This window comes from Ictalurus punctatus, chromosome 10, assembly GCF_001660625.3.
Source record: "Ictalurus punctatus breed USDA103 chromosome 10, Coco_2.0, whole genome shotgun sequence".
Taxonomy (NCBI): domain Eukaryota; kingdom Metazoa; phylum Chordata; class Actinopteri; order Siluriformes; family Ictaluridae; genus Ictalurus; species Ictalurus punctatus.
This window is the reverse complement of record NC_030425.2, coordinates 10959260-10986794: the sequence shown is the minus strand read 5'-3', so window position 1 is coordinate 10986794 and position 27535 is coordinate 10959260. Positions and strand designations below refer to the sequence as shown.

Below are 27535 nucleotides of genomic sequence, written 5' to 3'. Positions count from 1 at the left end.
TTTTATCACTCTAATTAGACACTTGTAGCATCACATATTTATGTTTTAATTTTAGCACTGTCTATGAGTCTTTGATCTGTAGAGTCAATGTTCATCTGCCTTTAATAAAGCACTCATTAGAGTCCTAGTAGGATCTGAGTGCAACCAGTTAATAAATTCCTTTTTTAAATTGCTATTCGGTATAATCTTGTTTGGTTTGTGTCAATAAAATGTAAAATAATTTTAAAAATAAATAAATAAATAGATAAATAAATAAATAAAAAACCACAAACCACAGCAATGTTTAAGTATTTATTCTCACTAGCCAGAAAGTGTTGATTCATTTTTTATAACATCAGCTCTGACAGTAAAGCCAGCTAGAAGGTAAACCATACACCATATGGTCAAAAGTTTGTCGACACCTGACCATCACACCCAAATGTGGCCCTTCCCCAAAGTTGGAATCAGACACTTATATAGGATGTCTTTGTATGCTGCAAAATTACAGTTTCCCTTCACTGGAACTAAGAAGCCCAAACCAGTCCCAGCATGACAATGCCCCTGTGCACAAAACGAGCTCCATAAAGACATGGTTTGCCAATGTTGAAGTGGAAGAACTCGAGTGTCCTGCACAAATACCTGATCTCAATCTCACTGAACACCTTTGGGATGAACTGTAATGTTGACTGTACCCCAGGCCTCCTTGCCCAACATCAGTGCCTGACCTCGCTAATGTTCTTGTGGCTGAATGATCATATCCCTACAGCCATGCTCCAAAATCTAGCGGAAAGCATTTCCAGAAGATTTTACATTATTATAACAGCAAAGGAAGGATTAAATCTGGAATGGGACATTCAACCAACACATATGAGTGTAACAGTCAGGTGTTCACAAACTTGTGGCCATGTAGTGTATAAATGTACACTGCTCTAATACGTTATCCTTCTGTAGTAACAGCTAAGTTCACAGGGACTTGTGTGGTGGATGCTCGACATAATTTGCTGTTATTTTTTTTAAAAAAAGAAAAACCTATGGTGAAGTTTTCTGTGAGTAGATGTTTATTTAACATTTATGGAAGGAACCTCCTGTGTCAGTGTTTGGTAACTGTTTTTGGTAACTTCAAGAAAGGGAAGCTGTTGAGTGAGTGATAATGTAAGTGATAACAGGAATATAACATTATTTAATTAAGAAAAACTGTAAGTCATTGGGAATTGGTTTGGTATAAGAAGGAATGAAAGAGCATACTTATAACAGCACACCCCGGCTTGTTTTATTTCTTTGCATGTGAATCTGCGAGTTTCTAGTTTTGTGTTTTGATTCATTCATTTTTGAGAAAGGATTGGTTTTGTATGTCAATTTTTTAATATTACCTACTTTGGAAAGATGATGCCTCTTGGAAACCCCAATAAAATTAACTCACATGCATCCACACACCTCTGGTTCCCCATTGTTACAGGTGGAAGCAGTGTTTCAAACTGCAGTTTAGCTCAGTTCAGAGCCATGAACAGCTCCCCTGTGCTGCGTTTTTTTGCCACTGGTGAGTTTCTACCGCTGCTGTCACAGCTGTTGACCCCATGGCAGGGTATAAACAAGATTTAGTGGGAGGTCAATATGTGCTGGGCAGCCTCAGCCATTTTGCTGGCTTGATGTAATTGGAAAAGGCTCAGTGTTAGTAGAAGATTCGGGCAGTAGTCAGTATTAAAGTAGAGGTCTTGTGACTCTTTTTTGGCCACTACTGACTTAGGATTCAATGAATTGTTCTCGTTAACGTTTACATCATCATGACTATTATCTGTGCTGCTTAGGATGAAACTACAGGCAGGACTAGTCAACAAGGCTCACATGTTGATCCTGTATGCTCTGATACTTTGGGCCTATTGCATTACAGTGTGTTCGGCAAGTATTGCTTTCCTCTGTAGTGTTTTCCCCAGAGGGTTTGGATTGTGATTTAAAGTTTGAGAGTGAGGTGCACTGAGTTTTCCAAATATCTCCATGCATTTGTCACCAATTTAGGATCAGAGTTTAGCCCAGAGGCAGTGGAATGTGGATCGGGATCTGCTATATGGTGCTGGAGGAGGCTTTTAATTTCAGCTGCAGCTCTTTCCACTCACAGATTCATTACAGTTTGATGATATCAAATGATTGCCCCTCGTTGCAGAAACAATGGGCTGCTGCCTCTCCTGGCATCTTATCCGAATTTGACGTCTCACTCTTCGAGACATCAGTATGAGTCACTTTGCCAGAACATGTCAGCCTCTAACCATATTCTTTTGGAAAGTAGTGAGGCACTGCTCCTTGAATGAAAAATGAACACGAAAGGGACTTAGTGGAAAGTTCACTGCAGTTGTATCACTGCTGTGTAGCAAAGACCTGGTGGAGAAAGTGCATTATTTATTGCATTTATTTTCACTTTATTATTTTTCATGTCACATCAAGCAACCCAGAATCTCATGTATGCTAACATTAGTAACTCAGTGCAATTGACTATGATTTATTTGAGAGTGATGTAAAACAACAACAACAACAACAATAATAATAATAATAATAATAATAATAACTAGACTACCCATAAAATAATTCTGCACATTTAGCCGAGCATTTTGATATCTCACATTCCGATGATGCCATAATAATATTCATAATAATAATAAATAATAATAATAATAATAATAAATGAATGAATAACTGTTCAAAACATGACATAATATAATACAACATAACAATGCTAAAATAACATTAACCATGTACTGTATAGTTGTACAGTATATTGACCCCTGAGTGAGACACATGACTCTTAAGTGATTTTTATCACAAGCCATTTTTAGATTTCTAAAATGCAGTGTTGCTCTGCTGGGTGTCAGAATTAGAAAAGTGTTCATAATAAAAAAGAGCCCCGGCCTTGCAGTTCCCATTTAATCTCGGCAAAATAGCTAACTATCATATCCGGGAAGTTGTCTCGGTTAACTATGAATTTCAAAGATTTATCTTGCTAGTTAGGCAACATGCCTAATTTATATTTCTTTAGCAAACCTACATAGCCTAAAATCTACATTAAAAAAAAAAACGATCTAGCTAACGCTAGATAGTTAGGTCATGTTCTTCCGAGGCGCTGCCTGTAATGGACATGTCTAACTATCTAAATTTGCTCAGCTAACAAAATGAGTCTATGGCATCTGCTTTGGCAGCACTTCAGGTCTTAGTACCACAATGTCCTCAGTGTTGTAATTGTAAAACTTTATGTCTTGAACGTGCCCACAAACAACAAAAGTTGTAAGCATCAAGTGAATTCTATGACTGCATTTTCTCTCTAGTATAAATGCTCAAAGTTTTTAAAGAGATATACTATATATGTTATCCAGCCTGCCATTGCAGGTTAGCCTACCGCTTAGCATTATTTAGCTACTGACAGGATGCCAAGCCATAAAGAGAACCCTTTGAAATTGTGTTGTTTTTTTTTTTTTTTTTTCAGAATAGCACTCCGTGTCTTATAGTGGTAATCCATAATAATAAGTGGATAAAGTTTTAGCTAATGTCAGATCAGATTTCTAAAAATATAAATAAAATCTCAAAAGGATGAACATTTAAAAAATTGCAGTCCCTGAGTGACCATAGAAACAAAGCATGAAAACATCAACACCATACTTTCATGGCTCTTTTGGCGTGTGAAACATTTATATGTAGACACTAGTGTATCATTATACATGTTTTTATGAAGGCAGTTGCCCAACTGGAATGCAACTGGAACCAATAATAAATACATTTAATTGAATTTCTCTACATGTTTTATAAAACACTCCCTCAATGAAATCTGTGCTCACAGATAGTCTCTCTATGTTTTCTTTCTTTCTGAATTCATGGCCTGTTGCGTATCAAGAAGAAGATATTTATCACGCTGCGAATGCACGCTCAGTCAAAGGACGATAAGGGCAAGCAAACAAAAAAGAGTAACAGCAGACAAGTCTCTTTCAATGGACGGGCCCTGATTTTACCTAGGTTATCATTTGCAGTGTTTTAGGAGTCAATTAGGCAATGAATAACTTTTTTTTCTACTTGCTCAGCGTTATTATGAATGCATTGGCAATTTTTTTTTCATACAGTTCTACTGTACCTGTTTAGGTAAACGTAGCATAATGAATGAGTCGAGGACATTTGGGTCACATTTTCTATGAAGGCTATATATAAAATGAACTATGAACATGATCATAACACATTATAATGCATTTATAAGGCATATTTGTGGCACCGTTAAACATATTTTTACACAAATTTAACATAGTTCAACAAATTTTTACAATTTAACCATACATTGTTAAAATTGTTTGAATTTTTTTTTATTTATCACACTTTCAAATCCATAAAATTAGAATCAGGTATTTAAGATCGGGTGCCAGTGATTAGAACCTGCTTAGGGAGTGCAGGTGGAATCTATCTTATTTATACCCCTCTCATATCTAGAGTCTGGTTTTCCCTTTGTTATTGAGGTGTGTGATGTCATCATGCCATGTTCTAAAGAATTCTGTAAGACCTTCAGAAAAAAGGTTGTGGATGCCCAGGAGTCTGCCAAGGGATTTAAAAAAGATCTCCAAATTATTTGAAAGACATCATTCCACTATAAGGAAAATAACCTACAAATGGCACAGATTTCAAACGACTGGTAATTTGTCCAGGACTGGCCGTCCCAGCAAATTCAACCCAAGAGCAGAGCGTCTGATGCAAAAACAAGTCTCCAAGAACCCAAAAATTTCATCACAGGATCTGTTAGTAAGTCTTGCAACTGTTGATGTCATAGTGCATGCTTCTACAATCAGAAAGAGATTTGACCTGCATGTGAAGCGTGCCAGGAAAAGCCTTTGCAAGACTACATTTTGGCAATGAGCATATAGGCAAAGACCAGGCCTTTTGGAATAATGTGCTCTGGACAGCTTGCATTCATTGATTCAACTATGAATTCTGCATCATATCAAAGAGTGCTTGAAGATAATTTGAGGCAATCTGTCTGAAAGTTGAAGTTGGACCTTTCAACAGGATAATGATCCTAAGCACACTAGTAAATCCACCAAGGAATGGCTCAAAAAGAAGAAATGGATGGTTATGGAATGGCCTAGTCAAAGCCCGGATTTGAATACCATTGAAATATTATTGTGGGATTTCAAATGGGCATAACATGCAAGAAAACCCTCAAACATCTAGCAACTGAAAGAATATTGCATGGAAGAGTGGCCAGAAATTCCAGCAAGTTTGGTGGAGAATTATGCAAAACGCCTTCAAGAAATTCTAGCTTCTGATGCCAAGGGTGTACTTACTTTTTCCACAATCTATTGGTATTTATGTTAAATGATTGAAAATGCAAATTTTCCTTGTGACTTTGTTCAAATATATAAATATTAGGCACTGTTTCAAAGATGCTAAAAATATGTCAAAAAAGCCAACAATTCCCATGGGGTGTACTTATTTTTTTCACATGAATGTATGTATGCATATATATACATATATATATATATATATATATATATATATATATATATATATATATATATATATATATATATATACATACATGTATATTATGAAGTTATGAATGTATCTGTAGATTATTGGCATTACTGAAATGAGTTTTTCCCAGTAGTAGGAAGAAGCTTGCATGATGTGTCGTGTATTAAATCAGCAGACGTGTCTTTTCGCTCTCTCAGACCTTTCAGTCTTAACCAAAAGCTATTTGTAAATCGAGACAAACAGCTCTATCTTTTTCTGACTTCAAATGAATTTGCCACGTGAACCGGTCACATGTTTATGGAAGTGTAATTAGTTGTGATAAAGCGCTGATTTCGGAATGATAATGCTCCCCTTCTGGCTCACCTGATCTTCCCCAAGCCCTCCTAACGAACGAGGCCAGCTAAGAGTAGCTCTGTGTGCTGGAGGCGAGTGTAATCACAAATGGAGGCATTTTCATTTTGATTAATGCAGTTATGGATTATAACCTGACCCATTTACTAATCACCCTGGCTGTGCATTTGCAGTGTCTTTGCCCCAGGGTTGCTTTCTACGGCAGCTATTATCCAGCATCCTGTTACTCCACGATGGGCTCCTCTTTGTATATATATAATAAATTTAGCAATCTCTTAATAAAGTTGTTAATAAAGGCTTGCATAAACAGAGCCAAACCAAACTAAAATTTTCTGGCAGATTTACAAGTTTGCGAAAAGCTTTTTTTTTACGCTCATGTGCATATCTTGATCACCAGTAAAATGCATAAAGGGTAATGTAACAAGCAGTGTAATAAATGTGTATATATATATATATATATAATATATATATTTATAAACCTTTGCTATTTTGTAATATTACTATTGCACTGAATAATACTTAATAATGATAATAATAAATTATTTGTGGTGCAAATAGTAATATAGCAATAGTAATATATTTCTGACTTAATTGACTTTTATTCTTTGGACCTTGTGGCTTTTATTTTGGCGGAAAACCACAGGAAGACTTCTTTTTAGTTGGAGTTTTTAAAATTCAATTCTCATTACCGATCAGGTGAAATGCTGTAAACCTCTACAGACAATTTTTTTTGACACACTCTGAGTGCGACACAGTCACACGGCTTTACCGTTTCAAACAGCAAAGTCAAATCTAAAGCTTCTTTACGGTGTCGGCTCAGCTGCGTTTTTAAGGCCTTTGAAACGTGAATTTAAGACATTTTAATGCTAATTAAGGCCTTATTTTTACATTAACGAATTTAAGACATTTTTAGACTTTTTAAGGACCTGCGGACACCCTGCTGTGTGTGCGGAGTTTGCATGTTCTCCCCGTGATGCGGGGGTTTCCTCCAGGTACTCCGTTTTTTTTTCCCCAGGTCAAAGACATTCATGGTAGCCTGATTGGCATGTCCAAAGTGTCTGTAGTGTATGAATGGGTGTGTGAATGTGTGTGTGATTGTGCTCTGCGATGGATTGGCACCTCGTCCAGGGTGTACCCCGCCTTGTGCCCGATGCTCCATGGGATAGGCTTTGGGTTCCCCGTGACCCTGAAGGATAAGCGGTATAAAAAATGGATGGATGGATATGCATTTATTATTGCATATATTTGTTTATGGTTTACAGCTATGCGCTAACAGACCAGCCCATCCTCCATTTAAACTGTGGGATTATTTTCTATTTTCCATGATGATGTGATAGTTTATGTATCATTTAAGATCAATTCAAGGGGATTTTTACTTACTCGTAATGCAAACATGTCTGTCCTTTGTTCACTCATAATGGACACGTGCCTGTTTTTTGGGTCAAGATGTTTTTGTCCTTTGTATGTTTTTCTCTCATGTTTTTCTCTTATTAGCCTTGAGTACAGTGGGGGAAATAAGTATTGAACGTCTCAACATTTTTTTTCTGTAAATATATTTCCAATGAGGCTATTCACATGACATTTTCACCAACATCAGTATTAACTCAAGAAATCCACAAATATAAAGAAATCCAAACATTAAAGTCTGTAAATGAAGTTATGTGTAATAAAGTGGAATGACACAGGAAAAAAGTATTGAACACGCTAACTGAAATGTATTTAATACTTAGTGGAGAAGTCTTTGTTTGTAATAACAGCTTCAAGATGCTTCCTGTATGAAAAAATTAATGGGTTGCAGTATTCAGGTGTGATTTTTGCCCATTCTTCTAAACATATTGTCTTTAAATCTTGTTCAACTGGATTCAAGTCAGGTGATTGACTGAGCCATTCTAACACCTTGATTTCTTTTCTTTGAAACCAATAGAGAGTTTACTTTGCTGTATGTTTTGGATCGTTGTGCTGCTGGAAGGTCCACCCACGTCTCATCTTCATCATCCTGGTAGATGGCAGCAGATTCTTCTCAAGAATCTCCCAGTAAAGGGCTCCATTCCTCATTCCTTCAATTATATGAAGTCTGCCAGTACCATGAAAAACAGCCCCACACCATGATGCTTACACCTCCACACTTCACTGTTGGTATAGTGTTTTTAGGGTGATGTGCAGTGCCATTTCTTCTCCAAACATGGTGTGTCGTAGGACAGCCAAAAAGTTAAATATTGCTCTCATCTGACCAGACTACACTCTCCAGTATTTCATAGGCTTGTCCAAATGAGTTGTAGCAAACTTTAAACAAGCTTCGACATGCCTTTTCTTTAGTAATGGAGCTTGGTGGGTGAGTGTGAGCAGTGTAGTGCATTGTTTTCTCTGTGACGATGCTGACCTGATGATTTCTCTGTGACCTGCTGCCTCCAAGTTTTTCTGGAGCTCTTTCCGAGTGGTCCTTGGCTCTTAGGCTACTCTTCTGACTATTCTTCTGACTCCCTGGTCAGAAATCTTGCGAGGAGCTCCTGTGTATAGCCGGTTGATGACGGAGTGATGTTGCTTCCGCTTGTGGATAATGGCCCCAATGATGCTTCCTGGAGGATTCAGAAGTTTTGAAATATCCGTTGAAGTATCCGATTCCATCAATATATTTTGCAACAATAAGGTTGTGAAGTTCTTGGGAGAGCTCTTTGCTTTTACACATCATGAGATGTTTCTTGTGTGACACTTTGGTAACGAAAAGCCTTTTTATAGATCATTAATTTGCTAACTCAGCTGATATTAATTTGCACAGATAGAAGGTATAATTACTTTCTAACTACTTATGGATTTCAGCTGATTCCTTGCTTTTAAATTTTTTTTTTGGACTTTGATGTTGTGAATTCTGGGCACATGCCGGCTTAGTGGTTAGCGCATTTGCCTCACACAATATCACAGCCCCTGTGTGTGCAGAGTTTGCATGTTCTTCCCGTGCTGCAGGGGTTTCCTCCCCCAATCCAAAGACATACATGGTAGGCTGATTGGCATGTCCAAAGTGTCCGCAGTGTATGAATGGGTGTGTGAATGTGTATGTTATTGTGCCTTGGATTGGCACCCTGTCCAGGGTGTACCTCACTTTGTGCCCAATGCTCCTTGGGATAGGCTCCAGGTTCCCCGTGACCCTGAAGGATAAGTGGTATAAAAAATGGATGGATGTGGTGTATTCTTTATATTTGAGGATTTCTTGAGTTAATACTCATGTTTGGTGAAAATTTCATGTGAATAACCTTATTGGAAATATATTTACTGAAAAAAAATGCTGATGCGTTTAATACTTATTTCCCCCACTCAATGTCCTATGCATGTACACATTAGTATAAAAGCTGGCTGTGTCCAACTTATGTTTAGACTATAGACCGCCCAGCCTGTCGTCATACGCTTCATACGATCTTCATATCTTTTATTATACCCTGGCTCTTGGTCTCCTGATTCTTCAATCATCTTACCTATGGTGAAATTGCAGTATTTTGGTGTTCAGAAAGATTTATAACAATACGGTGACATTTCTTTTGTCATGATTGAATGATTAGTTTTATTAGTCTTTATTTATAGTTTTGTGTTGGCTCACTTTCTTTAAAATAACAACAACAACAACATTAATAATAATATTATTATTAATACTACTAAATTAACAATAATAATGCCAATAATATAAAATGACTGGGTTTCACAAAATTCCCACTAGTATTTTTAGTCCCTGACCTTGTGAACTAGTATGAGGATGTGTTTTTGACAGAGACTACAAAGCTCTTCTATAAGTCGCTCTGGATAAGGGCTTCTGGTAAATGCTGTAAACGTGATAAAAATATACAATTTAAACCTGACAGTATAATCCATATATAAAAGTGCATTAATCCAGGCAAATTATACAATTTTAAGTTAGCCTTCTTATGTGTAAATTTATACACCCTCAGGAGCATGTGTAGGATACGAATATTTCTCCCGATTTTTTCCCGATGTACAGAATGTTCCTGAATACCAAACTTCTTGTATGAGCGATTCATATCCAGCTTGATAAATGAGGCCCAGTGTTTGTATTGGCTTTGGTAGGTTCAGGTGGGCCACAGTGAGAGTGACAGTAAGAACCTAAGATTATAGGTGTTTCTGAAATGTGAACACAATGCTACTTGGTAAGGTTGTTTTAGGAAGCAGGAAGTCATAGAATAGAATGCTGCCTTCTGAGGCACCTTCCTTTGGCCAGTTCTTGAAGATACATAAACTTATCTATATCACTACATACCCCATAATTCTGTTCATGAGCCAGCCTCTAACAGTGACAGTGGAAAACATACAGTAGGTGAGAAAGGGAACAGTTTATTGGGAAATTAGTTGTTTTAAGATTTGATTTCTCTCTTCTCCAGTGACATGGTATGCCATCTGACCTAATAAACCATTAGGGGTAGTGACTGTTAGAGCGTGCTATGTAGAAAATAACCAACTCTTCAACAAAATAGATAAAATGAGCCTCATTGCGTTTCCCCCTGCACTGCTGATTCCATTTAACCTGCCAGAAACTTACCAAATTGTGTTTTCCTGATATATATATATATATATATATATATATATATATATATATATATATATATATATATATATATATATATATATATATATATATATATATATATGTCATACATGATGCCGTTCCCTATTCTGAGAAAACAGAAACCTACCAGCTCTTCATGTCCAGGTGGGATCCCAGTGTTTTTCATCAGGAGGAGACACTCAGGAGGTATCATTTTAGGGAGTGTAAGTGAACATCAGCTAATGAACTGTTGAAGCAAATCTTTCCTGTTGTCCCATATCTATCTAACTAGCCAGCTAACATAGCAATGAAGCAGCTTGACAGGGACAATCCACTTGTTGAAGACTTGTAGCTATCGAAGTGTTGCCTTATTAGACAGACTTATTACACAGACTGTTGCCTTGATCTGGAGAATTATACTTCTGTTGTCTTGTGGAAACCTTGAAGAAATTTAATTACTGAAGAGAAATAATTAATGGGATAAAAAGTCAATGTTTTGAGAGGAGCACCATAAAGCAATATATTTGTAGTACTGTAATAACTTTTCAATACAATGTCTTTTGCCTAGATTTATGTGGCCATGCATATGCAAATCATCTGGAAAATATAGCAAAAAGTTACATTTGTTGGCTCAAGACTGCTTGTTTGCGTCATCATGGATCTGGATAATAATTTGTCTGTGGAGTCCGATAATACATGTGGAATAAATGTAATTGCTTTTGAAAATAAATGCATGTGTTCACGCTCTAATGGAGAGAACTATTGCTACCGTATATCTTACCTCACTTCATTTGAGAATGTCACATTTCAAGCCATTGGGTGAGATTTCTTAGCTGTACTTAGGTTTATCACAGATACCACTGCATTTTTATGATATGAATCACACTTGAAACTCAAGTTGCAGGGGGAACGAATGGGCACAAATACAATGCCTGTGCAAGTTCAAGTGCTTTCAATGCAGTCTTTTTGGTTACGGACACAATTTTAAAAAAAGAAATTGAGAAAGAACTGGATATTTCCCAACCTTCATTGAGTAGGATTATATAGTATTAAATGTCATATCCAGTTCAAGCAAACTCTCTGAAGAAATGCCACATGGTTTATTGTGAGTGAGTCTCTGTTTAAATGAGCATTCACATGGTGGCTACAAAGAATTAGTATTTATTAAGCTTCATTGCATACACACATTTGATGAATCCCAATTCAACTGTACACATGAGAAGTCAAAATTTTATGCGTAAGAAACACCTTAGAAGCTTTTCTACACAATGGTGATAAATGAGGCCCCTGGGCTTTTGATTGCTGTCATTCTCCAAGTAGTGAAGATGCCAGAGGTGGTCTTGTGATTTATATTTTGACAACTAGCCATTTGGAAAGAAAAGGAACAATAGTGAGCACCTAGGGTTTGTTTTATGGCTTTTGTTATGCAGTTTGATTGAGAAATAAAATGTGGGCCTGTGCTTTGCAGCAGATAAAAGGACTGAGTGACAAAGCATGTGTGTGGTTCAATATTTATAGACTATAGTATAGTATTTAATGAAGGAAACACACGCAGTGGTTGAGGAGGTAGAGTAGGAAGTGAGGGGAATGTGAAAGGAAGGGAGAGAGGATTGTGAAGAGAGCTGTGGCCCCTGGGAAGCCAGCATGAGGCTCCTAAGAGCCTGCCGGAGGGGGTAGTGCTTATTACACCAGTGCCTTTGGCACGCCGCTTTCAGCTCGAGGCCATGACGGCATGTGTTGTAGCCTTTCATCCAAAGCCTCTGTGTGGCTCCCCAAACATCTGGCTGCGTGTTTGCCCTACATTGCGCCTGGAAAAATGAACAATTTGCGTAATGGCACAACGCCTATGAGTGACAGCAGAGGCAACATATGGGACACTGGCTGGCAAGGCAACAGGTTCTCAGAAGCTTCCCTTCAGTGCTCGCAATTACACAAAATTGCCCTTTTGGGCTCTCAGCTGGTGTTTCAAAGCAATGATCATGTTCGATATAGTGTGTAGAAAGGTGTGGATTGAAGGCATACATTCTCAAAGAGAAGTGAATAAGTGATGTAATTGACATTGTTTGTAGCTCTTAACAGATATTACAGGCCTGAGTGGTTGGCAGAATGTTCAGCTTTCATCTGTGAATACAGCTTTAAAATTCAGTGGGAGGAAGGAATCAAAACCAAGGTCAGTGCTGTAGTTCGCTCTTAATGACTAAAGTGCGTTAATGTGAAAGGTGCATTAAAAACTTTCAATAGCTCATCCTGCAGCATCCACAAAAAGACAAAATAGAATATGTGAGTGTCAATTAAATACAAATGAAATCACATAGGGCATGATTAGTATGACAGAGAATATAGAAATCAAATGGATCCACTTTCTAGAGATGATATAATGATGGCAATCAGCAAAATGCCTTATATGAGGTAATAGAGACCATCACAGAGATGGTGTGATGGAATGGTGTCCAATTTTTTTTTACAACAGCCGTTGTATTGTCTAGGGGTTTAACTGGAAAAAATAGTTGGAAAAAACTATATAAACCAGTTAGTTATATACAGTTGCAATCAAAATTATTCAACCCCCCATTGCAAATCATGTTTACTGTCAAAATTTACGGACTTTCAGCTGTTTGCAATGAACAAATCAAACAGAAGGAATTGAAATAGTTCAACACAACGAATGCTTCATGTGGTTTCCCCAAATTCAACTGACAATGCAACTAATAATGACTTCTCCATTCTCAAAATTATTCAACTCCCTGAATAGAATCCCTCACAACAGCACAAATATGCAAAACAGGTGTTGTCTCAAGCACACCTGATGCAACTAATCAAGGGCTTCATTAGTTGCACCAGGTGTGCCTGAGCTGGAACACATGAAATATCTGAACTGGCTAGGGGTAGAAAACATATGAAATACCTGGACAGGGTAGAAAAAGGAAGCTGTCAACAGCCGCAACCAGATTTCTGAGAAGGCAGGTTGTGAAAAACCCTCAAGTGAAAGACCTGCAGCAAGACTTGGACAGCAGCAACAGGCACTGAGGTTTCAGTGAGCACAGGATGGCGCATACTAAAAGCAGATGGTTTCCATGCCAGAATTCCAAGATGTCAGATATACTGACCCAACAGCACAAGAAAAGTTGGCTAAAAATCATATGAATAAGCCACAGAAGTTTTGAGATTCTGTTCTGTGGAGTGATGAAACAAAACTGGAATTTTTCAGCACGATGGATCAGCAGTATGTCTGGAGAAAGAAGAATAAAGAATGAACACTCTGTACACAGTCAAGGATGGTGGAGGCTCGGTGATGCTCTGGGGCTGCTTTGCATCCTCTGGCACTGGAAACCTGCAGCGTGTGGAAGGCAAGATGGATTTATTGAAGTATCAGGAAATCCTTTGAGAAAACCTAATGCCGTCTGTGAGGAAGCTAAAGCTTGGGCGTCATTGGACCACCCAACAGGACAATGATCCCACACATACCTCAAATTCCACCAAGGCTTGGATGCAGAATTTCTGGAAGATTCTACAGGGCCATCACGGTCACCTGACTTGAACCTCATAAACAACCTCTGGTGGGATTTGAAGAAGATGGTTGCAGCACGCAAACCCAAGAATATTACTGAACTGGAGGCCATTGCTCATGATGAATGGGCTGAAATTCCTCAGGAGTGCTGCCAGAAGCAGGTGTCTGGCTATGCATCTCGTTTGCAGCAGGTCATAACAGCAAAAGGATGCTCTACTAAGTACTAAAGATGATTAGTATGAAGGGGTTGAATCATTTTGAGACAGGAGAAGTCATTATAAGTTGTATTTTCAGTTGAATTTATTTCAGTTGCTTTTGTTTCATCTGTTCATTGCAAAAAGCTGAACGTCTGTACATTTTGACAGTTAACCTGATTTACAATTGGGGCTGAATAATTTTGATTGCAACTGTAGCTAGCCCCAGCCTACTAATATACTAGCCTGTACCACAGTGGTGTTGAATTCTCAAATCTGATTGGTCAGAAAGTTTCAATTAGTGTTGGTATTTCCAGGGGTAATTCAAATCACTTGTTTGTATTAATGTGCTTGTTCTAATACGTTATCTCATTCACCAGCTGGACACTTTACATACTCACAAGGTTAATAGTAAACTATTTGAAACATGTTATTTAGCAAAGAAAAACACAGTCAGTATGTTTTCCATCATGGCAGAGTCTTAATAACTTAATATGTCTAAATTTACTCTTCAGCTTGCTAACTGGTTATCACACAGTACCTACTGAACATTTATTCATTTTAAAGAAAATTCACAAATCCTGTTCTAGCATTAATAGGGCATAATCTCATTGTGTTATTGATAATAGACGTAGTACATGATATAGCAAAATGAGCGGGAATTAGAAGGGATAGAGCATGACAGCTTAATAAGGGGATGTTTTCTATGTGTTTTACACTAGGAGACAGAATCTTCTTGCCTAACCTTTCAAATCAAACCCTGGCCCTGTTTTGTCCTATTATTGTCACACTGTTTTTGTTCTCCTTTTTTGCTCAATATCTCAAGCCTTGAGCAAAGCTGCACAAAATATCATCCATGCAGTTTCTGAACAGTGTACAGCTCAAAACACCTGATTACACAGACCATGCTGTCAAAAGAAACAGAGAGACAACATGAATACTCTGTGCTGTTAGATATATACGTATTGCGTGTTAAAGTTGAATTATTGTTTTTGGCATCCTTCACTAGAGCTTGTAGCTGATGCGCATATTATGCATGTGTCTAGCCTTTCCTAATATTCAGTACATTGAATAATTCATTAAGGATAATGTTTAAACTTAAAACTGACCTGAAAATGATGACAGTTCAGGGCAGAAAATACAGTATATATAATGAGACCCTGTACATTTTAACTTGTAAAAATACAAGGGATACCTTCATACTGCAGTTCACTATGCCTAGCATGATTCTCCTGCTTAATCACAATTAATATCATTAGCTAATGGTCAGGTCTAGTGCTCCAGCAGGGAAATCACTAACTGTTCTGAATTGGACTTGAGGCGATTGTGAATCACAAAGGTAGTCAATGAGTACATTTTACTGGGCGTATGAGCATCCCAGAACTGCATTACTGCATTATGTTTACACTGGTGTGAAACAATGATGTCTCACTCCATCCAGACGTTCGGTCTTACAGTCTGTCTGGAGTGCTCCCCGTGTCTACGTGGGTTTCTTCTGTGTTCTCTGCGTTCCTTCCACTGTCCAAAAACATGCTTGCTGTTGTATTTGCTTAATTAAATAATCCATATCAGCAACAAACAAGTTGAAAATGACTTGAGGGATCAGAGACTCAACCTCAAAGAAGCGAGAATGCCATGGAGAAGAGTGGAGAAGTATTGTGAGAAATTGATCAAAAAAGAACTGCATCAAGAACAAGGGACACTTTCAGTGAAAGAGGCAGGTACCGTAGAAATACAAAAAGTTAAAAGTGCAACATTTCTAAATGAGAAACGTAGTAAAAAGTACTATATTTCTGTATCTGTATTCTTGTAGAATGCCTTTGTAAATTCTTTTGTTATACCTACTATATATCTACCCTTAGTCCTTTTAGAGAATTTGTGGTTGTGATATCAGCATAGCTGTATAAGTCTGATGTGCATACATGATTTTGTCCTTTTTCAGTGTATGGAAATGTGTCAAAATCCTTGTCAATTAAAGCAACATAATTTAGCACACTTTGGTAAGCCTGATATAAATACACTGCAGTAAACAACAAAAAAAGACATTTTTAAAAAAGTTAACAGAAAAGCTATCTTTATGTTTAATGTTTAACATTTGCTTCAGTTGTAATCCAACTGTCAGACATTTCATAGTGTTAAAAGTAGAGACGCACCGATACTAAATTTCTCAGCCGATACCGATGGCCGATTATTCAGGGTGATATCGGCCGATACCGATAACCGATAGTTTGGTGGTTCTGCCTTTTATGCCTTTTTTTAAATTAATAATAACTATTTCCACAATTCTGAAAGAAATGCAAATAAAAACTTTATTCTCTTCATTTCAACAGGTTGTTTCACAGTAACTGGTCTCATACACAGAAAACACATTACTCACATTAACATTAACACATGAACTAAATTCTGAAGATTAAAGTAAGATTCCTTAACTCATTGAATGTTATTAATTCATATTAACATTGACTGAATTATAAAAAAAGCCTCCTGTTATTCTCACATTCACTCACCACAAACAAAAGCATTTCTACTTCATCACTGACATCAAACTGGTAATATATAATATAAACTATATTTTAAATCATATTAACTCATATTAACATTGGCTGGATATGAAATATACTACTCTACAAATATATTTTTCGGTGCAATATATACTTTTTTATGTGAACTCATTAGATTTGAGAAATCATCAGCAACGTTGTATAACCTTGGATGACATATGCATATCAGATAAAGATTCAAAAATAATAAATGCTAAGAAGGAAATTTTCTCATGGGATGTTTCAGAAAAAGACTGATTTAACTGCACGTGGCTTGTGGGTGACATGGAGATATACAGTAAATCTCATGGCTTGTTGAAGGCGGGTGTGGCAGTGCCACCTCACAGTTCCAGGGTCCACGATTTGATCAGGGTTACAGTTTGTGTGGAGTTTCACATGCTTTCCCCATGTCTGTGTGCGTTTCCTCTGGGTTCCTCCCACCTCAAACATGCCAGTAGGCAGCGTATCTATGCTAAAATGCGCTAGCTGTGAATGAGTCACACATGAATGTGGGTGTGTGATGCCCTGCGATGAACTGGTGTCTCATTCAAGGTGTGTCCCTGCCTCTTGCTCAGTGTTCTGGGGATAGGCACCAGATCCACCTCAACCCTGACCAGGATAAAGTGGTTATTGGACATGAACAAATGAATGAATGAATGAATTAAAGAATGAAAAACCCATGAAGGCTCTAAATATAGCTGAATCAAATTGCTTTAGGCCTGACTGGAGCTAAATTTTTGCAGAAAGGCAGCTATCCAAGAGAAGATCCGTCATGTTTCAATTCCAACTCAAGTTCAGAGGTTCTGAAGACTTTTCCGTGGTGGAAAAACGTACTGATAAATGTTAATTACACATCTTACAGGAAGCTTCTCCAGACAAAACTATTGTCAGACTTCTGTTAATGAAGATTAATCAACACCTACTGGCCAAGTTTTGAGAATACATCAGCAAAATGGTACAACCTTGGTAGACATAGCTGTATCAGATATAACCAATATAAGACTCAAAAATAACCAATGTTAAGAATTAAATTTTCTTGTTATGGGATGTTGTTTTTTTTTTTTTTTTTTTTTTTTTATTAAATGAATGATTTAACTACACATGGCTTGTTTGTGATATGGAGATATGTATCTCATGCAGGAGTGTTAGCTGGACTGTTAATCATCTAGAGCTGAGCCCAGAATCTTCTCCATCAAAAAACTTTTTAAAACATACTTCTAAATAGACCGTTTTTTTTTTCTTTTATGCGTGGGCTAATTGTTTAAAAATGTGAAAATTGGATAAAAAGTTGGATTTATCCTGAAACCTGCCTCATGTGTTATCACTGGTTGCAGGACTACCAGACCGATAAAATATAAAACCTTTTAGCTATCTAACATGATACTAGACTAGTTTGGTGTCACTAGCCAAGAGGACGCACAACTAAGCTATCAGTGTATCGGTTTAGCTGCTACCGTGCCATGCAAAGTACGTTAGCTGTTCTTATGCTCTGCTCATATCATGTTCACGTCACATGGATGTTAGTGTTTCAGTTTCAGCCCCCTTTACTGGTTAAAAAAAAAATGAAGGTATATATCCATTTTCCTCTCACACTAACTGACTGAGAGCTAGCATTTGGCAGAATTTAGAGCTGTCAGGCAATAAGACACGAGTATTTCCATGTATTTTCCTGTAAACCTTGTCTGATTGATCTCGCTTTGTTCACTGAAGATACAAAATTACAGCACTGTCGTCCTCTTTTACTGACATTCAGTTACACAGTGACAAACCACTCCAAGTGGAAAAAGAAAAAAATCTTCAGGGCTACAGCCCTGAATGGCGAGACTAGGTTATACCCCAGACCTCATGGCTTGTTCAAAGCGGGTAACAGTGCCATCTCACAGCTCCAGGGTCCACGATTTGATCAGGGTTGCTGTCTACGTGGCGCTTCACATGCTTTCCCCATGTCCGTGTGCATTTCCTCTGGGTTCCTCCCACCTATCTATGTTAAAATTCCCTACATGTGAATGTGGGTGTGTGATGAACTGGTGTCCCATTCAGGGTGTGTCCTCGCCTCATGCTCAGTGTTCTGAGGACAGGCACCAGATCCACCTCAGCCCTGAACACGATAAAACAGTTACTGAAGATGAACGAATGAACGAATGAATGAAAAACCCATGAAGGCTCTAAATATAGCTGAATCAAATTGCCTTAGGCTGGACTGGAGCTAAATTTTGCAGGAAGGCAGCTATCCAAGAGAAGATCCGTCATGTAAATTGCAACTGGAGTTCAGTGTCCCTTTAAAAGCATCTCTGGGAGACTGCTGCAGTTCCTCTCAGCACCGCTAGGAGAATCTTTGCTCCATTTTCTGAAGCTCTCACAAGCGGCTTCATCCCTGCCTTGCTGGGGGCAAGTGGGAGAAATCGGCGTGTTATCAAGCTGTACACTCTAAAATCGCGAGGAGCGGATAAAAAAGGGGGGGAAAACCCCAGAAGAAAAAGCGGCTCGGTTTGTTAGTTTAGTTTAGCATCACTGCAGGGAGGAATTCGCGCTCGAGACGCAAAAAAAAAAAAAAAAAAAAAAAAAAGGAGCTTCTGCATCCCGCTGTTGTAGAAATGAGGAGATTCGCTGTGGATTAAAGGCACATCTTAAAACTGCGTACAGGAAAATGATGTTTACTCTGTGAAATAAATTGGACGGAATAATGCTGCCCGGCTGAGTGAAGTCTGGTTTTTTTTTTTTTTTTTTTAAATCTTGTATGTGCTTTTTTTTCTTGGCTGGATTTTCTTCCTTCGGATTCCTTTTTTCTTCTCTTTTTTTTCCTATGTCAGAAGAAGAAATGCTCTGAACACTGGAAAAGGCGAAGAGGAAAACTATCCGAGGTGATTATATGAGGAAACAATGTAGCTATTTGTCGTTTGACTTGGGAAAGAGGTTGCCGTGTTTTACTCCTAATCTTATTCCCAGTACATTTTATTAGAATATATGTATATATATATATATCATATATACATTTACGGATGAGGGGAAAGTATGCAGAGCCGAGCACTGACGCTGTGAACTTCCAGCTTTGCCTTTCAGCAGCCTTACTGAAAAAATACACACTCGAGTTTGAGAAATTTAACCGTTCAAGTGTGTGAACTGGGAGATTTTACAACCTCACAAACTGTAAACTTGCCCAGGGTCTGTTTTTGTGGCGGATTTGGTCAGTTCAGTACTTTGCTTGTGGAATTATAGTGATGGCTGTTGATTGGTTTTCCTCAGTAAATCAGACGAGGGCTTCAATAATCAGCCATTTAATAAACACCTGCAGTCAGTCAGTCTCTCTCTCTCTCTCTTACACACACACACACGCAGCCAAACAGCCAAGTGTATTTAAAATGCAGGCAAATTGTATTAGGATAGTCCATTCTCCTTTGATTAAAGTGAATCCCGTTTTAGCGGCCTTAATTGGAATTAATGTGACAAATTACTCGAGCTAATGTTCTCTGACTGATAATGAAGACTCGCGCGCGCCTCAGATTGCGCTGCGTGTTTTTTTTTTCCTCTCTTTTTTTTTTTTTTTTTAAACCAATGGCTATCGCGTGCGTTTAAAAAAAAATCAGTAACGATAAGTAAATAAGAGAAAAATGGTGAGTAGAACGCAAAATATGTGGACGGAATATTTCAAAGTAATCTTAATGGACGTCCAGGAAGCTTGCTCATGGGCGCAAAGTTGAGCAATGCTGGCTTGGAATGGTCTAGTTGTCATACACGGAGGATTGGAGCTTGGTGCTGCACAGTGACTGGCTTGTATTAAGGGGTCCAAGCACCGAATCTGCTGCAACTCTTTTGGAATAATTCTGATTAATTGATATATAGTTTCCTCCTCAAAAGTATATAGGTGTCGAAAACCTAGAAGGGCCTAGACACACCAAGTTTCCCGATCCTCCCATGACTTGGGTGGTGTTTTGACTAGAGATTTGTTTAGAGGGTAAATATTGGTTTCAAGCCATACATAAGCACTGTTATACAATTTGGCAAAAAAAAAAAAAAGTAGATGGGGTTATATGGTCCAATTTGCATATTAGAAACTGACTTTAAAATAATTCTACACTGTTTATCCTTAAGTCATGATCTAGAGTCTAGAGCAGTGGTTCTCAAAGTGGGGTCCATGAATTATAGCCTACAGGTAGTCAGTGGTCGACATAATGTCCACTATTTTCAAAGATATATTTATTATCGAGTTCTAGTTTTCAGCCCATTTGGACTGGTCGCTTGAGTTAAATCGGTTTTTATCAAAACCAAAATAATTCGAAAACAAGTCAGCCTGTGAATAATGTCGACTTGGAACTAATGTACTCCACAACAACTATGGTTATTTATTCAATCATTAACAACAATCTGAATAATGAGCCTAATATTTGAATAGTTGGATTATTTTCATAAATAATACTGAAGGGGTCCATGGAATTTATTTAAGAGTTAAAGGGCTTAAAGGAAGAACCCCTGATCTGATTTTCACAAAATACTCAGCGATCATCAGGGAAATGGAATGTGACCACTGTGGGGCACTGTAACCTTCTAAATACATAGATGATGTGGGATAACATGCCTATAAATGCTGCTAACCTCAAGCAAATGACTTGAAGTGGAAAATTTGACATGCTTTTCTAGATGACAAGCCTGAACATATCCTAAAATAACATCTGGATCAATCATCAAACATGCTTGCCAACAGTCGATCAAATTTCAGCAGCCAGTAATTCCCCTGGTGTAGGGCCTAGCATGATGGTATTTGCTGTGTACATACGGAGGGTATTATCACGTAGCTGTTCACCAAAGGAGGCGTGCTTTCCCATCGACATTTCTCAACATATCATGACTTAACAGTTGGACTAATCACCAGCCATGGTTACCAAAAGCCTTTATTTTGTCAGGTTTTTGTTAATTGCATGTACCTGCATGGATGCTGCTGATTGGCTATATTTGATTTCTCTTAGGTTTATATGAGCACATTTTGGTTCTGATGTAGGCTTGATATTTTAGATATGCTCATTCTTTAATTTCTTCACATATACAACTATAATTATAACGAATGTTGAATTGAATATTAAATGCTAAATTTTTCTGCTTCTGGTCATTATAATAATATGCAATATTGGCATACTATTCCGCTATACTGTTGAGTTGGTTAGTATGATTTGGGACATAGACGAGGTTCACTGTGTGCACTGTGTTTAAAGACTTCGAGCCTATTTCAAAGGTGTGTATGGGGGTTTTAAGTCCAGCTACTGAATCTGTACAGGGGAGGGAGCTAGTTCATAAGTAATGGGCTTGACTGCGTTGGTTTACCCTGGTTTTACGCCTACTTCATTTCCTCTTCCAACACTCTAGTTTGACATCACACAATAGGTTTTTTTTTTTTTTTCTGAGACAGCCCATTTGAAGCAAATGCTCCCAGCTTATGGAGGAGCCAGTGACAAATGAGCTAAACATGTTCCCTTTCCATTTCTAAATAACACATGCTAGCGATAGGCTTAATCGGTGTCCACTTTATTCTTGTGTCTTCATGATGTATTCCCTGATCTGCTGCTTTTTCGTGTAGAAAAATCCTACTATATTATTCATCTTCAAATCTCACCTGAGGGACATATCTGTTGAGTGATGATTAATTCCACTGTCTCAGTACTCAAACAGGATAAAGTGTGAGTCCTTTGCGCCATGTCATAAAATGTAAGGCAAACATGGTTAGGAAATGGAATGGTGTTTGAGTTGAAAGCAGTAGTGGGCATTTCACATTGGCTGTCTCCTATGTTTTGGGGGTATTTCATTTCTCTTGACTGAGGTTGTTTGCAGAGATGACAACATACAAATCTCCTATATATATATATATATATATATATATATATATATATATATATATATATATATATATATATATATATATATATATATAATATATAATTTAACTTATCAAGCTTTAAAATATGTTTAATTGAAACTACCCTACAATATTATTCTCCGAGAAGACATTCATCACTGCCAACACGACTTGTACATGAATGTGACTTGTTTCTGAAACAAAAACAAATAGGCCATATTTAATATTCATTTAAATGAATTAATACAGAATAGGGGACGTTAACAAGTGTATAAATTCCCAGGGAGGGGATAATTCAGTGTAGCCATAGATTTTATCCTCTTCTAATGATGATTCTAATGTTGTACCTTTCCACAAAAAGTCAGCAGGTCGTTGGCCAATATTTCAGCTGTCAGATTTGATGTTCTGTGTGCATCAAAAGATATTATTCGAGTCTGTCTAGTGTTTTTGTAAACCTGTCTCTCTGAGGGGACAGGAGAGTTGCAGGACAGTTTTTGTGTCAACGTTTATTTAGTTTGGTTTCTTCTGTGTTTTCAGAATCCATGAACATTAATGAATCGGTGCGATCGTTCCTGGACCGAGGGATGTAGTGCAGCAGGCTGTGGGGTGTGAACGAGGAGCTCTTACTATACTTACAGCATTGAAGGGCATCACACTAGTACATTATGTCTTATACATACAGCCACTTTAATAGGAACACTTGTACCACATAGCCTCAATCTCGTGTTCTTGGCTGACAGGAGAGGAGCCTGATATGGTCTTCGGCTGTTGTAGTCCATGCACCTTCAAGATTTGATGTGTTCTGTGCTTTGTGATGCTTTTCTGCTCACCATGGTTGTAAAGAGTGGCTATTTGAGTTACTGTAGCCTTCCTGCTAGCTTAAACCACTCTGGCCATTCTCCTCTGATCTCTCTAATCAGCAAGCTGTTTCTGCATCCAGAACTGCCGCTCACTGGAGGTTTTTAATTTTTCACGCCATAAAATCTAGACTGTTGTGCATGAAAATCCCAGGAGCTCAGCACTTTCTGAAATACTCAAACCAGCCCTTCGACCACCTACAACCATGCCACGATCAAAGTCACTAAGATCACATTTTCCCTCTCATTCTGATGTTTGACGTGAACATTAACTGAAGCTGCTACTTGACCTGTATCTGCATGATTTTATGATTTGCGCTGCTGCTACATGATTGGCTGATTGGATACGTGCACGAACGAGCTGTTGTTCATTCTAAAATGGCTGGCGAATGTTTATTCCAAATCGAACTTTTGTTTTTCTCAATCGGAAGTCATTTTTTTTTCCTCTCTGGGGTTGTCGGACGATAGAAAAAACTGACGCCGGTGAGCACTATATCAGCAGCCCATTAAACCTTCATATCCGCAGGGCAACTAGGAATAAAAAAGTAATAACCTGGACACGTAATGTGCCCGGGCTACTGATTTGTCCAACCCTGTGTTAAGATCATGTGACCTACTTTGCAATAATTTCAGGCCAGCCGTTTCAGTATTTCCTGCTGGTATCAGCTCAGTAACGTTACTGGTTATCACGTTGCAATCTCTACCTGTATATTATTTTGTTGATTTGTGCTTGGAAAGGAACCTCACGTAGTTTCAGATAGAAATAGTAAGTGTAGCCCTGGTGGCATAAATAGGATTGTGTATGAGCTTGTTGTTACAGTCTGCCAACGTTTTCCATCTGGTAGGAACACATTTGGCTCATACAAACTGCTTCAAGTACATGATGCCTTAGGGCTTTCTTGCATGTGGATCCCACTTCAAGCACCCTACAAAGCATCTACATTGTGGCCTGTGTTTGACTCTACTCGTATAAAGATGCTCCTTGATATTTGTGCTCTTTTTTTTTGTTTTGTTTTGTGTAAAGCTATAACCTTTTCTAGTTTTTCAGGTATGCTGTGGAGTCCCTGGCTGGCTCTGTGATAGTTACTGCCCTTCGTGCTCCATCATAAAACTGTGCATCCTGCATTCTTTTTACTAGACAGGCTTTGGTGTACATTAGCGATGGAACAGTATGAAAATTAAGGCTATGTTACAGGTTTGTACATATTTAGACCATGGTATAACATCAGAAAGGTATGTTGTCAAATATAACCTCCAGCATTGCAGGCAGAAAATAACATCACTTTTCAGTTATCCGGCTGAAGGATTAAGATAATTTGGTCACCTGTGAATTCCCACCCACCAGCCAGCTCTCCATTATCATACAACAGCTACCAACAGAGAAGGGTGAAGTTTAACACATGCTTCCTCTGAAGCCAGCCAGCTGCATGTTTTCAACCCGCAGCTCCTGCCGCGTCAGGGCAGGATAACACACTGGGAGGGACGTGCTTTCCACCCTCTTCCGCATACATGAGTTCACTGATGCCCATGGCTGGCAAGTGTTGCTGTGATTGACAGGGGAGAAATAGTAATGCCATCCCTCTCACTCGGAGAGCACGGCCAATTTTGCTCCATCGGTTTCTAGCCACGGATGGCTGTAGCATTGTTGGCATTTGAACTCGCAATCATCCTACGAAGAGAGCGTCATTTAATGATACCCTAAAGTTGATATATTCAAGTATAGCCAAAGAGAACATCAAGACATCGAAATGAATTAATCTAGAGCTTTTGTTATTCTTCTAGAATAATCTTTAATCAAATACTCAAATAGTCTACTGGACATATTATACATGATAACCTACAGGACAAGACTATGGCTGCGTCCGAATATCCAATACTACCCTACTATACAGTAAGCAAAAAGCAGTACACGAAAGGAGTATGTCCGAGTTCTTAGTATTCATAAAACAGTAGGCGAGAAATTCCTGGACGACGCACTGCTTCCGCCTAGATTCTGCAGTAGGAACACAGCGCTATCCCATAAGGCAACGGGACTGGCACGGAAGAGCTGTCAGAATCAGTCGATGTCACATTACGGTGTCAACATGGCAGATGCAGGATGTCTGGATTGTATTCATACCACACACATATACTGATCAGTACGTAGACACTGAATCAAACGCAGTACGTACCGTCACAGAACGCGATTTCAGACGCAGCCTATGAAGTAATATACTAAATTGTGTCCTAGATGAGTTTTGTGAATCCACTAAACCGATAAAATATACATATCATACCCATATGTACACATATCCATCACCTCATTATCGAATAGATCAAATCTGTACTGATATCTCGTAGCTTTCAATTTTATGCTCCTTCCATCCCGACTTCTCTTCTAAGCTAAATTAAATCAGCTTCCGAACAGTTAACTCATGCACACTGATCCTCTGTAGATTGCCAGTGTCTAATGCTGGATGAATCTAAAGCAGGCGTCTCATCTTTTTGCATAAAGATGTGACCTTCAGAAAGCTGAAATTGCATTCACTAAGCAAAAAAATGTTAATAAAAATACACTGGAAAGTGGCCTTTTACTTTAGCAGGCCTAATCGAACACGGGGATGAAGTATCTTTATGTTTAATGACATGTATATAACTTCAAGTTAAACCGAATCTGCTATGAGTATCATGAGATATAGTAAGTGTTTCAGAATCCATGACATTTTAGATAGATGTTTAGATCCTCCAGTGTTTTCTCACGTGTGTTTAATATACTTCTTTTACCGGCTCTTCACTTTACTGGAAATACCTCTAGGCTATGTCTTTTGTGTTCAGATAAGGAATATCCTTATGCTGTGCTTCGTGTGTCTGGGTAGTTTGTATCATCAAGTATTACTGTTTTATTTTTTATTTTATTTTATTTTTTATTTTTTGCTTTGCGGACTGACCCACCGAACTGAGATCTGAGTTGGTCAGGTAGTTTGTGTGAGGTTTTTTTTGGAGCTATTAAATTCATAAGCCCAGTCACCTGGACTAAGCAGGATTTCATATCCAGGCTATTAACTTTTTATTTGTAGATACCTGGCACACAAGAAGGTTCAACAACCAGAGAAAAACCGGTTGTTGAACCATTGCTGAACCCTACTGACGTTTTTATTTGGTATTTATTTGTGATGTAACGCAGTGACACTATCTGTACGTGTTTATTGTGCCAAATATCCATAATTGTATTCGCAGTTACACCTAAAGTTGGCATGGACTAAATTACCAGTTTTTTTTTTTGTTTTTGAAATGAAATATAAACTCCACCACTATTGCCCCCAGAAACACTAAAAAAAAAAAAACCCACTGGAAAATCCAGAGGTAGAAATGCCAGCATGGTGAGTGAATTTTGGCTCTGACAGTTCCTCAACCTCAGCTACATCACTCGAGGTTGCAGTTAGTCTCAACTAGAGATGTTGAGCACAGGACTGATGTTTTTTTTTTTTTTTTTTAATCCTGCGTGTTATTATTTAGTTTCTCCCTTCCCACAATATGTTCTGACAAATGTAATTGGTTCTATTTCCCAACATTAATTTAAATCACTACAGCCCTGACCAGGCACTTACTAAGGACGCTGTAAATGCATTGCACTCTACATTCATGTTAATGAACATCTTTATCTTTGCCCTGCAAGCTTCATATTTGACAGCTTGCTCACACCTACATCAAAGGAAAAACCTATATAACCTATGCGGGTATTCTGTAGCGTCTCACGGGATCAGATTTTCTAACACAGTGGTGGTTTTTTTTTTTTTTTTTTTTTTTCATTTTGAACACATGATGTAATCGTTCTGAATGTGTTCGCGTTTCAAACATTGAAAAGACATTCTCTAGCCAGGTTCGGATAAAATCCTTTGTGTATGATGTGAGATAAAAACAGGTCATAACCAAAATGTTGGACAACATCTAGCTGACTTTTTGTCGAGCGTTCAAGAGGAGCCAGAGTTGTCCACTTTAAGCCTATAGTCAGTTAGAGTTCTGGGCAACTAAAACATAGGACTGGACAAGCACACTGAAGCTTTAAGTGGCTAGTGGGCTAGCTAGTACAATTATTACTTGTCCACCCATGTATTAAAGAATTGTGGTACAGAGTGAAAAAAAAAATAGTGCTTGCGTCATTATAGTAATGAAGGTGTCATTATGGTCATTTGGGGTTTTCTCAGTTGATCTTGTGTGCCGGTTTGCAATACAAGGTGGAAGAGCA

General features: G+C 38.2%; 1 protein-coding gene across 3 annotated transcripts in view; it reads left to right on the top strand.

Moving 5' to 3' along the window:
- Positions 1 to 27535, top strand: part of nlgn1 (neuroligin 1) — a 272406-nt gene that overhangs the window by 27206 nt on the left and 217665 nt on the right. Inside the window, exon 1 of one of the 3 annotated variants that reach the window (XM_053683248.1) lies at positions 18446 to 19472. The exons of 1 other annotated variant lie outside the window; for it this stretch is intronic. The gene's annotated coding sequence lies outside the window, so the exon portion shown is untranslated. Of the gene's footprint in view, positions 1 to 18445; positions 19473 to 27535 lie in introns of those variants that run through there. One more of the 3 variants, XM_053683250.1, reaches the window with a different exon arrangement.